The 13,110-nt window shown below is 43.1% G+C and overlaps 1 long non-coding RNA gene and 1 pseudogene across 1 annotated transcript; one reads left to right on the forward strand and one right to left on the reverse strand.

Annotated features, from left to right (window-relative positions):
* Window positions 1–147: 147 nt before the first annotated feature.
* LOC140591667 (malate dehydrogenase, mitochondrial pseudogene) lies at window positions 148–10,240 on the forward strand (annotated as a pseudogene).
* Window positions 7,425–12,621, reverse strand: LOC140591668 (uncharacterized). Its single transcript, XR_011991952.1, has 3 exons — window positions 12,317–12,621; window positions 11,555–11,819; window positions 7,425–10,963 (listed from the first exon to the last, which is right to left on the reverse strand). It is a non-coding gene; the product is annotated as an uncharacterized lncRNA (long non-coding RNA).
* Window positions 12,622–13,110: the final 489 nt, after the last annotated feature.

Consider the following 13,110-nt stretch of genomic DNA (forward strand, 5'->3'; position numbering starts at 1 on the left):
AAAACCGGGCGTTTGGCACTGTCCTGGCTTCGTATCACTGATGACAGCCGGCCTGTGGGGCTGTACCACAGGTATAGTGGGCCAGTGTTCTGTGTCATGTGCAAAACTGTCACATGTATTACTTCCGTGATCAAACTCATCACCATTGCTTTACACTGTAAAAAAATAGCCAACAGATAATTTGAGCGCCCACAAAGGTTACAGCAGATTCTTCTGCTAAATCTCTTCTGTTCATCTGCTCAATAAACGTGTTATCTAACTGCTTAGGACACAGCGCCGCATATATAATAGCCTGTAGCTACAAATGCTAGTCTGATTATGTTAACGCAGCCTGTTCGCTGTGTGGTAAGATCTTGCTATATTATAAGATCCCCTACATAAAGTCGCTGACTTGAAGCTAAGGAGATCATACTTAATACTGAAATTTGACTTTTAAAAAAACCAACATCGCAAATCAAATCACAACATCTGTCAGAAAAACCATAATTAGATCCTTTCCCCAAACCGTTCAGCCCTATTGTCATCTGACTTAAATGTATTCGATGTTTTGTCATCCTTTCTCCACTGTTGCAAATTTTCCAAGAATCATTTCTCCCAGTTGTTGGACTGATTGATTTATTTATTGAACTCCGACTTCCAGGGTTGAAATTTGCGATTTCAGGGATGAAGACGGGGAAATCCAAACAGAATCGCACTGGCAAAATTGGTCAGAATCGCCGGAATTGCGCGGCGTGGCGACAGGTGGCACTCGATTGTTTTACCGGCGGTAAGCCAAAACCGACTCGCTGCTGCTAGCCGAGCCCCCGTAGTTAATCCTGGGCGGGGCGCCAGAGCGCCTAGTTCTGGGCGCCTCAGTTTGCCCCGTAGACTCCGAGACGGTACGTAGTGTTTCAGCGGTCGCGTACAAGAAGTGTATTTTCAGTTATATTGTATAGAATTATGTAGTTTTGCTTTTGTTTACGTTTGTGAATAAATATATTCGTGTGCCGTTTCATGTCGTTTTTGTTAAAATGCGTTATTTTGATGGATATAGGTGACCGGGCTTTTTATGTTCTCTGTTAGGGAGATGACTGTGTGTAACCCCTGTATCCACTTGTTTCAGGAATTACTCTACTCAAGTGTGTTGTTTATCCAGCACTGGTATTTTATTTTCCTTTGTAATTGATCGAATGGTTGTGTCCAGTTTGCAGTAATGCGTACAACTTATTTGCTGTGAGCGGAGTTTCCACAATGTGGACTGGGAGACGGTAGAAGACTGTGTGTAACCCTTGTGTTCACATGTTTTAATAATTATTCTATCCAAATCGGTGGACAATAAACACCACCACAAATCCGTCGTCCAGCTAATTGTACAGCGCGATACGAACACAGCGCAGATCCACTACCAAGTAACGGGTGTACAACAAGCGGGAAGCCGGAGCGCGCCAACACCCAAGAGCGCTCGCGTGCACAACAACTTTTATTTTAATCGATGTCAGTGCCATTGCTAAGTGAGAATCTGCATAATTTCTATTTTGTTTTAATCCTAGCAGCAAACCAGTAGTCAGAATGTTTTCCCGCATTGCAAGATCAGCTGCAAGCACCGCTCGTACCTTATGCACATCTTCCCAGAACAATGCCAAGGTGACAGTGTTGGGTGCGTCCAGGGGCATCGGCCAGCCCGTCACTGCTCCTGAAGAAGGGTCCCCTTGTGAGCAAGCTCTCGCCTCTGTTGTTTCGGCTTGTCTGTGCTGCACAATTATAGGATACAAGTAAATGATAAGATTATATATGAAATCGCTCAGGGCAAGGTAATTTTTGGTATGCAATTGCAGAGCGATCTAACCCTGTCTTTGTTTCAGCTCCGTACCGCCCGACTTTTCCTGCCTCCTCTTCCCACGCCTCCAGAACCATCCCACTCTCATCCAACCTAACCCCGTTCCTCCCCCGTGGATCCGCCATCGTTGCCACCCTGGGTGATGCCTGTGCCCATAACTGCCCTGACGGTATGTTATGTGTCAGGGTATATCTTTTTAAGATTAAAAGAACAAATTCATTCAGTATTTATTAAAATGGTATCCAGAACTCCAGGCCTGCAAATCACTTTTGCAGCATATTAATGGATTAAAATAAAATGGAAAAAGCATTCAGTCATAAAAAAAACAATGTGAACAGCTTGTACAAGTTTGTATACAGCTCCTAAGAATTACGGTACAATAAGGCAGACTCAGCGAGGAGGCTGAGATTTGGCACAAGAGGGGGTTGTCGGGTGTGCGTTTGTCAGCTCCGAGGACACTTAGTGCAAATATTTCTTCATCCCTATGTCCTCAAATCTACTTTAAGTGAAGTTACAAACTGTTGTTTTGGCTTGTCTGTATTGCACAATAATAGGACACAAGTAAATGATAAGATTATAAGTGAAATCGCTCAGGGCAAGGTAATTTTTGGTATGCAATTGCTGAGCGATCTAACCCTGTCTTTGTTTCAGCTCCGTACCGCCCGACTTTTCCTGCCTCCTCTTCTCACGCCTCCAGAACCTTCCCTCTCCCGTCCGACCTAACCCCGTTCCTCCCCCGTGGATCCGGCATCGTTGCCACCCTGGGTGATGCCTGTGCCCATAACTGCCCTGACGGTATGTTATGTGTCAGAGTATATCTTTTTAAGATTAAAAGAACAAATTCCTTCAGTATTTATTAAAATGGTATCACAAACTCCAGGCCTGCAAATCAGTTTTGCAGCATATTGATGGATTAAAATAAAGTGGAAAAAGCATTCAGTTATAAAAAAAAAAACGATGTGAACAGCTTGTACAAGTTTGTATACAGCTCCTAAGAATTACAGTACAATAAGGCAGACTCAGCGAGGAGGCTGAGACTTGGCACAAGAGGGGGTTGTCGGGTGTGCGTTTGTCAGCTCCGAGGAAACTGAGTGCAAATATTTTTCCATCCCTATGTCCATGGGTGTAAATTTCATTTAACAGTAGGGGGGGACAATAAATATAAAATTTCTCATGAGCAATTTTTGAAGGGGACACAAATAATAAAGTCAAATTGTACTTATAAAGATATGTCCCCACAATGAAAAACTTTGCTTCTATCATTATTATTGTAGCATGGAGACTGCGTCATTATGGTTATTTTCAAAGTTTTTCTCAGGTTCAATGACATAGCAGATTTTTCCTCAAAACTATTTATTGCATTGTTTGTTAATGTTGTTTACAGTCAAGCCATCAACATACAATAAAATTTAAACATGACTGTTTAAATGCATAATAGAAATTGATTATACAAAAAAATACAGTGGGGTCAGTTCGGACGTAGCATTTAGTAAATGCACAGCTAAACAATATGCTAATTGTGGCCGTTAATGTTAAGTTAACATTATGCCAAGTCGTCACAAATAAAACAATGCATGGGAAACGGCTTTGGCGTGTTAGTTGCAGTGCACTATGCAACAAGCTATTGTAAACAAGCTAACGTTAATGTAGATAAGTAATATTTTAATCGCTAATATAGCAGATTCATGGAAAATTAAATCGGTAATCAGCATTTTTGCCGCAACTAATTTATGAATGAGTCTGCATCAACTACATTAAAGAGAATCGCTTTATTTAAAGTGAATAATATACCCTACTTACTGGAGTTCAACATTAATTGAGCCGCAGCCACAAACCTGACTCGTGTGTAGAGTAGGTGAGATGAACTGGGAAAGCAGGCAGTTGGCCAAACCACTGTGAGGAAGGGGAGGGGGAACTCAACTGTTTCTAAATGCATTTTTTGCGTTTGTTTTTTTTTCTACTTACAGAATTATTTTAGGTATACATACATATATTTTTCACAATAGTGCGATTTTTTTTTATATATATATAATTTTTTTGGGGGGGGACAACCCTCGGATAGGGGGGGACATGTCCCCTCCGTCCCCCCCCCGGGATTTACGCCCATGCCTATGTCCTCAAATCTACTTTAAGAGCAGTACAGCGCGATGCGAACACAGAGCAGATCCACTACCAAGTAACGGGTGTACAACAAGCGGGAAGCCGGAGCACGCCAACACCCAAGAGCGCTCGCTTGCACAACAACTTCGGCCAGCCCGTCACTGCTCCTGAAGAAGAGTCCCCTTGTGAGCAAGCTCTCGCCTCTGTTGTTTTGGTTTGTCTGTACTGCACAATAATAGGACACAAGTAAATGATAAGATTACAAGTGAAATCGCTCAGGGCAAGGTATTTTTTGTTATGCAATTGCTATCAGTCGGGTTTGCCTGAAGACAACATCTAATGATGCCATCAAGGAAGGTAAAGACAAGGCGAAGCAGGATGTGCAGGATACTCTGCAGTGGGGCAGGATCTTCAGCTACAGGCACATGCAAGAGATTTTCAATGATGCGAACCCACTTAGCAGGTTGGTTGAAGAGCTTTTCAGCCTGTTTATATATCATGTTGTTTCTTCTGTCTGAAATTTACAAAACTGATCCTTTTAAATGGATGATTGAGGAGCTGGAGTGTCCTCAATCACCTGGAGTGGTGACTGGTGACTAATGCCCCCCCCTCCCCCCGTTATGCTTTTTTTCTTTACAGGTGAAAAATGTCAGCAGGTTCATTTATTACATGAACTTGGAGAAGCCTTCCTTGGGATTTGTCGAGGAAAGAGATAAAACTAAGTTGTTCCTCTATGAGATGACTGAGGTAAAGCTGTCCAAGCAGATGCAGATGAATTACCTAAAGAGTCTGAAGAGGTTGGTGGCATGTTTTGTGAATTAGTAGCATACACACACACACACACACACATATATATATATATATGCATATATATGTGTGTGTTTGTTTGTGTGTGTGTATATAAACTTTAAATATGTGTACTTCCTCTTTCAGATTCCTGAAATATCATACTACAAACACTGACCTCAGGTACTTGAATGAAGGACTGTGGAGCGACTGCATGTTCTTCACTGAGTACATTGGCTCACCCCAACAAAGCTGTGCCAAGCTGGTGAGCAAGGAGATTGCCCAAAGGAGGTAAGTTCAATTGTTCACACCCATGTAACTTGTTGATTTGGTGATACGTTTTGTCTTCTCTGCCTCTAGTCTTTTCTAACACCCCTGCTGTTCTCAATGTGTGCTGCCAGGAGACCCAAAATCAGCAAGAAATCCTGCTTACCCTACTGCTTGTGACGTCCCTTGACCGTAAGTATTGTACAGTACTCTTTTTGTTACCCATCTTAATGGGCTATACGATACGGTCATCTGTGTGAAGTAGCAGGAAACATCCATACAACGAGGGGCCACATTTGCTCTATTCTCTGAGGAAGAGAAATCTGAATTTATCAAATTTATTTCACATTTCCAGCCAGAACCAAGCAGGGCCTGTTCAAAAGCAGGAATTAAATCTTTGTTGCTGTTTTTCCTCTGCCACTGTGGTTTGACATCTACTTCAGCCATGTGCGTCCACATCTGCTGAGCTCCAAGGGGGATCAAAGAACCACTGATGACCTGGGTGGGATGAGGTTTTTTGTCTCCACCACAGGAAGACATACATAGAACGTCTCAAACGACCTCAACCGGCTACACCAAAAGTTAGCTAATCGTCATGATGCATTTCCCCTACAGTATCTTCTAAATACGTTATCGGGTGTTACGTTAGTTTCTCATATTGTGGAAATTAGCAGGAGAACATTTTAAAACAAATTTGAGGAAGCACTTCTTTACACAGCGTGTAGTTAGAGTATGGAATAGTCTTCCTGCTAGTGTAGCGGAAGCTACAGTAAAACCCTGGGTTCCTTTAAATCAGAGCTAGATAAGATTTTAACAACTCTGAGCTATTAGTTAAGTTCTCCCCAAACGAGCTTGATGGGCCGAATGGCCCCCTCTCGTTTGTAAATGTCTTATGTTCTTATATTAATCTTGCATTTTTGATACCAGATGGACCCAGTGACCAGCCAGACTGCCCAGGAGTGTTTGAAACAGACAGCAAGAGCACGACAGACTCTGAAAAGTCTTTGTTCGCCGATTATCTCACTCATTCTACTCCGACAGCTCAAAATGTGGTGGCGGCCAGTAAGCTGAGGAGCAAGCTGGCAGGTAAATCGGTAAGCATGTTTTATGTATGTCAGAAGACTTGGAAAAATCGACACACGAAATCAAAACCCTCACCACTGAATACTAACCTTAAACTGTTCTCCATTTCAGTGGAAAGTCTGCGGAAGAGGGAACCAGTCGTGCTGCCTGTGGCACTGCACGGGACGCTGCCTTTGGATCAAATCAACAGTTGGATGTCCAGTCAGTATTTGACAGGTTTCTTCAGACCCACCTGGTGACCCTGGATGTGGACGTGCCAGGCAGGAGTGCCGGTTCACAGACGTCAGGCCAGTTTCAGTGACAGCTATACGAGGTTGGTTGGAGGCCCAGATGAAACTCCGTGTGCAGCGTGTCCTCTGTGAGTATTGTTATTTAGAGGTCGACCGCCATGGGTTTTTCAGTAGCCGATGCCGATATTTAGGAGTCGGGGTCAGCCGATGGCCGATATATGCTGCCGATTTTTTTTTGGCCGATAATTGGATGTTTTCCCCTCTATTTGCATGGTAAAATATCACGCTAATAATAACAAACGATACAGAAAATTTCTCAACTTGGCATTTATTGAATACTGACTTGTGTAAATTTAAATATAAACTTAAATAACAAAACACAATACAACTTGTAAACAAACTTATAAACAATAAAAACAGCAGCATCAGAATCTCCTAGTGCACAATATAGCAGCAAACTCTTCATTTCTTAGGAAAGGAAAATTTCTAAACAATACAAAAAGGAATGTGCATGTTGTCTTCAGTTTTAACCCTGGGGAACCCACAGGGTCATACACGACCCTTCCTTTTATTTCTGCCTTACATTCAACCCACTCATCAAAGTTAAGAAATTTTTTTTTTTGCTTTACAGCCCATTGAACCAGTAACAGTGACATTTAGTGATTACTGACTCAATTAACCAGATTTTTTTCCACAATAAATATGGCCCCTAACGCGTTTTGAGATTCACCTGTCAAGCTGTGAATAGGTAAGTGGCAGAAATTTTGCATCATCAGTTATAATGTTTAGATGTTATAGAACATGTACAACTAGGTTTTGGATGTTTTGAAACTTTTCTGGCAACTGTGATGATCATGTTCCATGTGCTCAACATCAGCCTCAAAAACAGAGGGAATACATGTGGTACACCAGACCTTACAACCCACCACAGGTAAACTTTCTGTGTGTAGTGCACCTTTTTGCAGGTCCGTTCACTTGACCTGTTTCTTGATGGTTTGGCATGTTTGAAGCATGTGTCTTATTGCCAGCACATGGTGAATGATGAAAAGGAAAACTCAATAAATGCATTTTGCATTTTGGAAATGAGAATGTTGCAAAGATTTGGTTTCTCCTTCTTTTCTGTCCTTATTTCATAGGTGAAATTTAATAATAGTCATCACTTTATGAATCCCCGTGGGGAAATTGTCTTTTTTTTTTACGCCTCCCTCAACTTGGTCTTTGCAAGCAAGCAGTCCATGGCAGCGCCCAGGGAGCTGGGGGTTAAGGGCCTTGCTCAAGGACCCGCAGACATGCTGAGGCTGGGTTTGAAGCGGCAACCTTGTGATTACAAGCACACAGGCTTAGCCCACTGAGCCACATGCTGCCCCTTTACATTAACAAATTAACAAGTTGGAAGAGCATGAACAGTCCAGCGGGTCGTATATGGCACATTTCATAACATGGACTGGGAAAGGGTTATTTTTTTTACAAAACACCTGTTTTTGAGTTCACTGGGTCTGTATGATCATTTTAGCCAATGGAGATATTTTTCCTATAATAAGGTGCTCTGGGTTCCCCAGGGTTAATCCCACTTCCGGTCCCTGAGTCTTCCTTGCCCCACCCGTCCCTCACAGCCATTAGATAGCAATTACTAAAGCAGAAGATGAAATGCAAGGTTAGCATTTTTATTACAGTGCTTTCATCTTCAATTCATTCTACAATTCCAGTATTCCATGCACATTAAAACAATTACACTCTAATACATTTTGAAAGAAAAAAAAACACTAGTAACTAAGTGCATCGTGGTATGATGAGTAGTGTACAAGGCCCAAAACCTTTCACTAACATGTTGCTTATGTTGTTAGCAGACAGATGGCTTACAAGCCAAATTCACAATTAGAATCTAGCGATCGCAGAAAATAAAATAACTCTGTCGTATTACACAGCCTTGTATGCAAGGACAACGTAAGCCCCTAGTGATTGTGACGTTTTCGACGGATAAGCCCGTATAAAAGATAGACATGTTTAATGAGGAAACCAACAGCGCAAAGTCGTGCACTTTTCATCTAGACGTCTGACACATTGTTCGAATCTCCGTTCTCTCAAACACGCTGCAGAGATCTGCCTGCTCCGCCCCACACACACGGAGTGAAACTGTCCGACACAAGAAAAAAAAAAACCAGAAGCAACAGTAACACTGGGCTGCCCGCAGACGTGCCTGTCTGTAAATCGGCGTACTACACTCGTAGTATTAAAAAAAATGCCAAATATCGGCCGGCCAATATGTCGGTCGACCTCTATTGTTATTGACACTAATTAATGTCACGTTTACTGAGAAACAATCTGTGTACATGATTAACATAATCTCTTTAACTGACATAATTTAATTTGTTCTTGACAGCACACTTTGGAAGACAGGAACCCTTTGGATGATCATCTCAGAGTGACATTTTCTGCAGCAAGGACTAACTGTGCACTTGTTTGAACTTCAATTCAGTTCGGTTCTTTAGTCAAGAGTTTTTGTCGCTCTCGACCGGGAGCCGTGGTAGAGGATGTCAGTGCCGTTGCTAAGGGAGAATCTACATACTTTCTATTTTGTTTTAATCCTACCAGCAAACCAGTAGTCAGAATGTTTTCCCGCATCGCAAGATCAGCTGCAAGCATCGCTCGTAGCTTATGCACCTCTTCCCAGAACAATGCCAAGGTGGCAGTGCTGGGTGTGTCCGGGGGCATCGGCCAGCCCCTGTCACTGCTCCTGAAGAGCAGTCCCCTGGTCAGTCAGCTCTCCCTTTACGACGTCGTCCACACCCTCGGAGTGGCTGCAGACCTCAGCCACATCGAGACCAGGGCGCAGGTGACTGGCTACGTCGGCCCAGAGCAACTCCCGCAAGCACTGAAGGGGAGTGAAGTTGTCGTCATCCCTGCTGGAGTGCCCAGGAAGCCGGGGATGACGCGAGATGATCTATTTGACACAAACGCCTCCATCGTGGCCACCCTGGCAGATACCTGTGCCCGCAACTGCCCTGACGCAATGTTATGTGTCATCACCAACCCGGTAAACTCCACTGTTCCCATCACTTCGGAAATTCTTAAAAATTAGATACGCTGGCCACCCTGACGGGCCGGATCCAGGAGGCAGGCACGGAGGTGGTTGAGGCAAAGGCTGGGGCAGGCTCTGCCACCCTCTCCATGGCATACGCAGGGGCAAGGTTCGCCTTGTCTCTGCTGGATGCCATGAATGGCAAAGAGGGGGTCGTGGAGTGTGCATTCGTCAGGTCTGAGGATCACGAATGCACATACTTCTCCACCCCTCTCCTCCTTGGTGGACAAGGAGTGAAGAGGAACCTGGGCCTGGGGAAGCTCTCTGCCTTTGAGGAGAAACTGGTGGTGGAAGCCTTGGATGAGCTGAAGGCCTCCATCAGGAAGGGGGAGGACTTTGTTGGAAACACGCCAGGTCAAGGGGAGGCGCACTAAAAGTCCTCCCTTCACAAGGAAGCTGTTTGCTGGACAATGTACTGTAAATAAACTCTTACGAACTATTTTTCTTTGGCCGTGTTGTTTTTTGGTGTGTGAGGCAGAAAGGTTAATTGTGATTTTTCTGACAGATGTTGTGATTTGATTTGCGATGGATTTTTTTTAAAAGTCAAGCTTCAGAATTAAATATGATCTCCTTAGCTTCAAGTCAGCGACTTTATGTAGGGGATCTTATAATATTGCAGGAAACTGGTGGCGGAAGCCCTGGAGGAGCTGAAGGCCTCCATCAGGAAGGGGGAGGACTTTGCGAAACACCTTTAAGGCCGCCGGCTCTGGCAAGCCTCTGGCAAGCCGGTAATGTTCCAACCAGTGTCCTGAAGCAAAAGTCCACTGGCTCCGACAAGACACCTCACCCCCACTCGGTGGGGTTAAAATGACCTTAATGTTATATTTAGTTAAATTGATGTGTTATATATTAATTGTTAATAAACTGTGTTTTTGATTACTTCTTGGCTGTCTGACTTTGTTAACCTCTGCATGTTTCTCAGAGACTGGGGTTATTCTAACTAACATTCTCTTCCAGCCTCTGACTCAACCCCGTTTGTCCGAGACCCGATGCGACTGCCCAAGTTCAGTTACGGCAAAGTCCGGCCCAGCCTCTGAGGCTCGCACAAGCTGAGTCACGGCATAATGTCTGGCTCAGCCTCTGAGGTGCGCACACGCTGGGTTATGGCATAAAGTCCGGCCCAGCCTCTGAGGCGCACACACGCTGAGTTACGGCAAACACCGGCTTAACCTCTGTGGCCCTCACTAGCTCAGATTTGGCAAGTGTCAGCTGAGCCTCTGAGGCGTTATGGGTCGCCGGGCCCCAAGTGGGCAGCCTACATTGGCCCGATTGGAATTTGCACATCGGCACGACATTGGCCCCAAAATGCTGGCCCATTGTGGGCAAACGTATAGTTTGCAACTGAGAAATTTCTTGTTCATCAAAAGCTGAAGTACAAATTAAAATATTCTGCCCAGTGTAAATTAAGAAGCTGAGGCTCTAAAATCCAGAGTAAATCTTACCGCAGACAACTATACAGAGTTTTAGGCTTCAAAAGCCTTGTTTTTCTCCATGGCCCATCCAGTTTAGCTGTGTAGCTAGCTCATTGGTCATGAGAGTTGACATCACACGCCTGGTTGTAGATGCTACATCTCCACCTCCAACAGTTCCCAGGTAGACAGTCTGCAAAGGTTGATACATTTATAAAGAGGGATTTTAGTAGTCTTACTTCACTTAACTTTTTATGTCACTTTTTAACTCAGACTGTACTAACAACTTTGCCTGTATTCATTAAAAAAAGTATTTTATGAGTGGAAGGTTAATCATTGTGTATATGTGAGTCAGGTCTGCAACATTATAGGCATAGAGACTAACAGAAAAAATGATGATACAAATTATTTCCTTAACAGTTCCTGCAACCTCTCCTGGTGCAACCTCTCCTGGAGCCGACACCTTATCGTGGTAGAGGGGTTTGCGTGTTCCAATGATCCCAGGAGCTAAGTTGCCCAGGGCTTTATGCTACTGATAGGGTCACCCAAGGCAAACAGGTCCTGGGTGAGGAACCAGACGAAGTGTGGCTCATCAGACCCCTTATGATGAGTAAAAACATTGATTCACGTTTTCCCTCGCTCTGACGCGGGTCACCGGGGCCCCCCCCTGGAGCCAGGCCTGGGGGTGGGGCTCGATGGCGAGCGTCTGGTGGCCAGGCCTGCACAAGGACTCTTGTGCATTATGGTATGGAATTACTTTGTGACAAACCATGTGCAACCATACCTGGAATGAGTACTGAGGTTGAATAACGTTGACTGTTATGTGACACTGCTGTCGCAGAACTCATTGGTAGCTCATTTACTGCTGGCTGGGGAGACTCTGAACATGCAGCAGTAGGAGAAGAAGGAGGTTGTTCAGAAGAGGATGAAGTGTGTTCGGTAATAGAGGTCAATACTGGACGAGGAGGAGGTTTGGGTAGGGATGGACATCTTTTTTTACAGCTACACTACCGCAGCCATGGCCCAGCTCCTCCAATCTCTTGTTTGGTCTATTGAAAAAATGTGTATACTATAATTATAAATAGGGCTGTGCAAAATGAAGATGTAACGACAGAAAAATACTAATTGTTTTATAAAATATTCTGTCATTTATTACATTGTGTTGCAAATCACAGTTAGTGGTAATGCATTTAAGCTATTTGATACATTTGAATGATACACTAGACAAATGAGAGTTAACAAGACATAAGTCTATCCATGTGATCATTTTACATAAACTATGCTCTGAACCTACAGAAAATGTGCTATATCATGATATGTATCAACGAGATATGAAATGACCTAAAATGTTACATGAGTTTTTGGACATATCGCACAGCCATAATAGAAAATTACAATCTTTAGACAACATACACAAAAAACACAGATGCTAATGGATTAGATAAACCGCAGAGAGTACACATTTTTATTCTATAATGCAGAAATTCTAAGCTTGAAATCTGTGCTTAAGTCATAGCAATGAAACGGGGTAGGAAAATTATTGTACCTTCTACAACGATCTCCCCTTTCAAGCTGTCTTTCTGGATCACTGAAAAATGAAGTGTCCTCTTCAATGAGAACATGGAAAAATTGATAGGCCTACTTTAAAAAACAAACTGAACACATTGATATAACAACCGCTGCACACCACTGTGTACTGAGACGTAAATTAACTAACAATCTAATCTGATAACTTTCTGACAGGAAATTTTAAAACGTGGTCCGCAAAACCGTCGAGAATTTTTTACGGCTAAGATAAATAATATGTTAAAATACGAGTAAATAGCAAATAAACAGCAACAGCAGCATCAAAAAAACTTATAAATTACCTTCTGACAATTCACGCCTGCCCGCCAAAACTCCTCACAAACGACCTCCGTGGCGCGACGGGGAAAAAAAAACGTTACAGTGCATGGGGATACGTAAAGGCGCATGCGCGTTTGGAAAACTATATTATATATTATTATAATAAAAATAAGACTATTTTGGATAGATTTGTTTATTATGGAATAAATAATTTAACTGAAATTAGTTATAATTGTTTAATGCTCACTTTTAAAATCAGGGCCGAAGTTTCTTCCCAGTCCGAGCCCGTGTGCCGTTACTATAGTACCTGACGCTATAGAATTGAACTCTTAATTTATCGGATGACCTGGAACATACAGGCATGTTTTAATTATCATTCCTGTTGGAAGATCGTTCAGGCTACATTTGTGAGCATTTAGACTAATCATTTTCACAGATGAATAAAAATTAAAATGAAGTGTAACTTCCCAGTTGGTGTCCGAAAAAAACCGGTCG

This window comes from Paramormyrops kingsleyae, chromosome 6 (genome assembly GCF_048594095.1).
Source record: "Paramormyrops kingsleyae isolate MSU_618 chromosome 6, PKINGS_0.4, whole genome shotgun sequence".
NCBI lineage: Eukaryota > Metazoa > Chordata > Actinopteri > Osteoglossiformes > Mormyridae > Paramormyrops > Paramormyrops kingsleyae.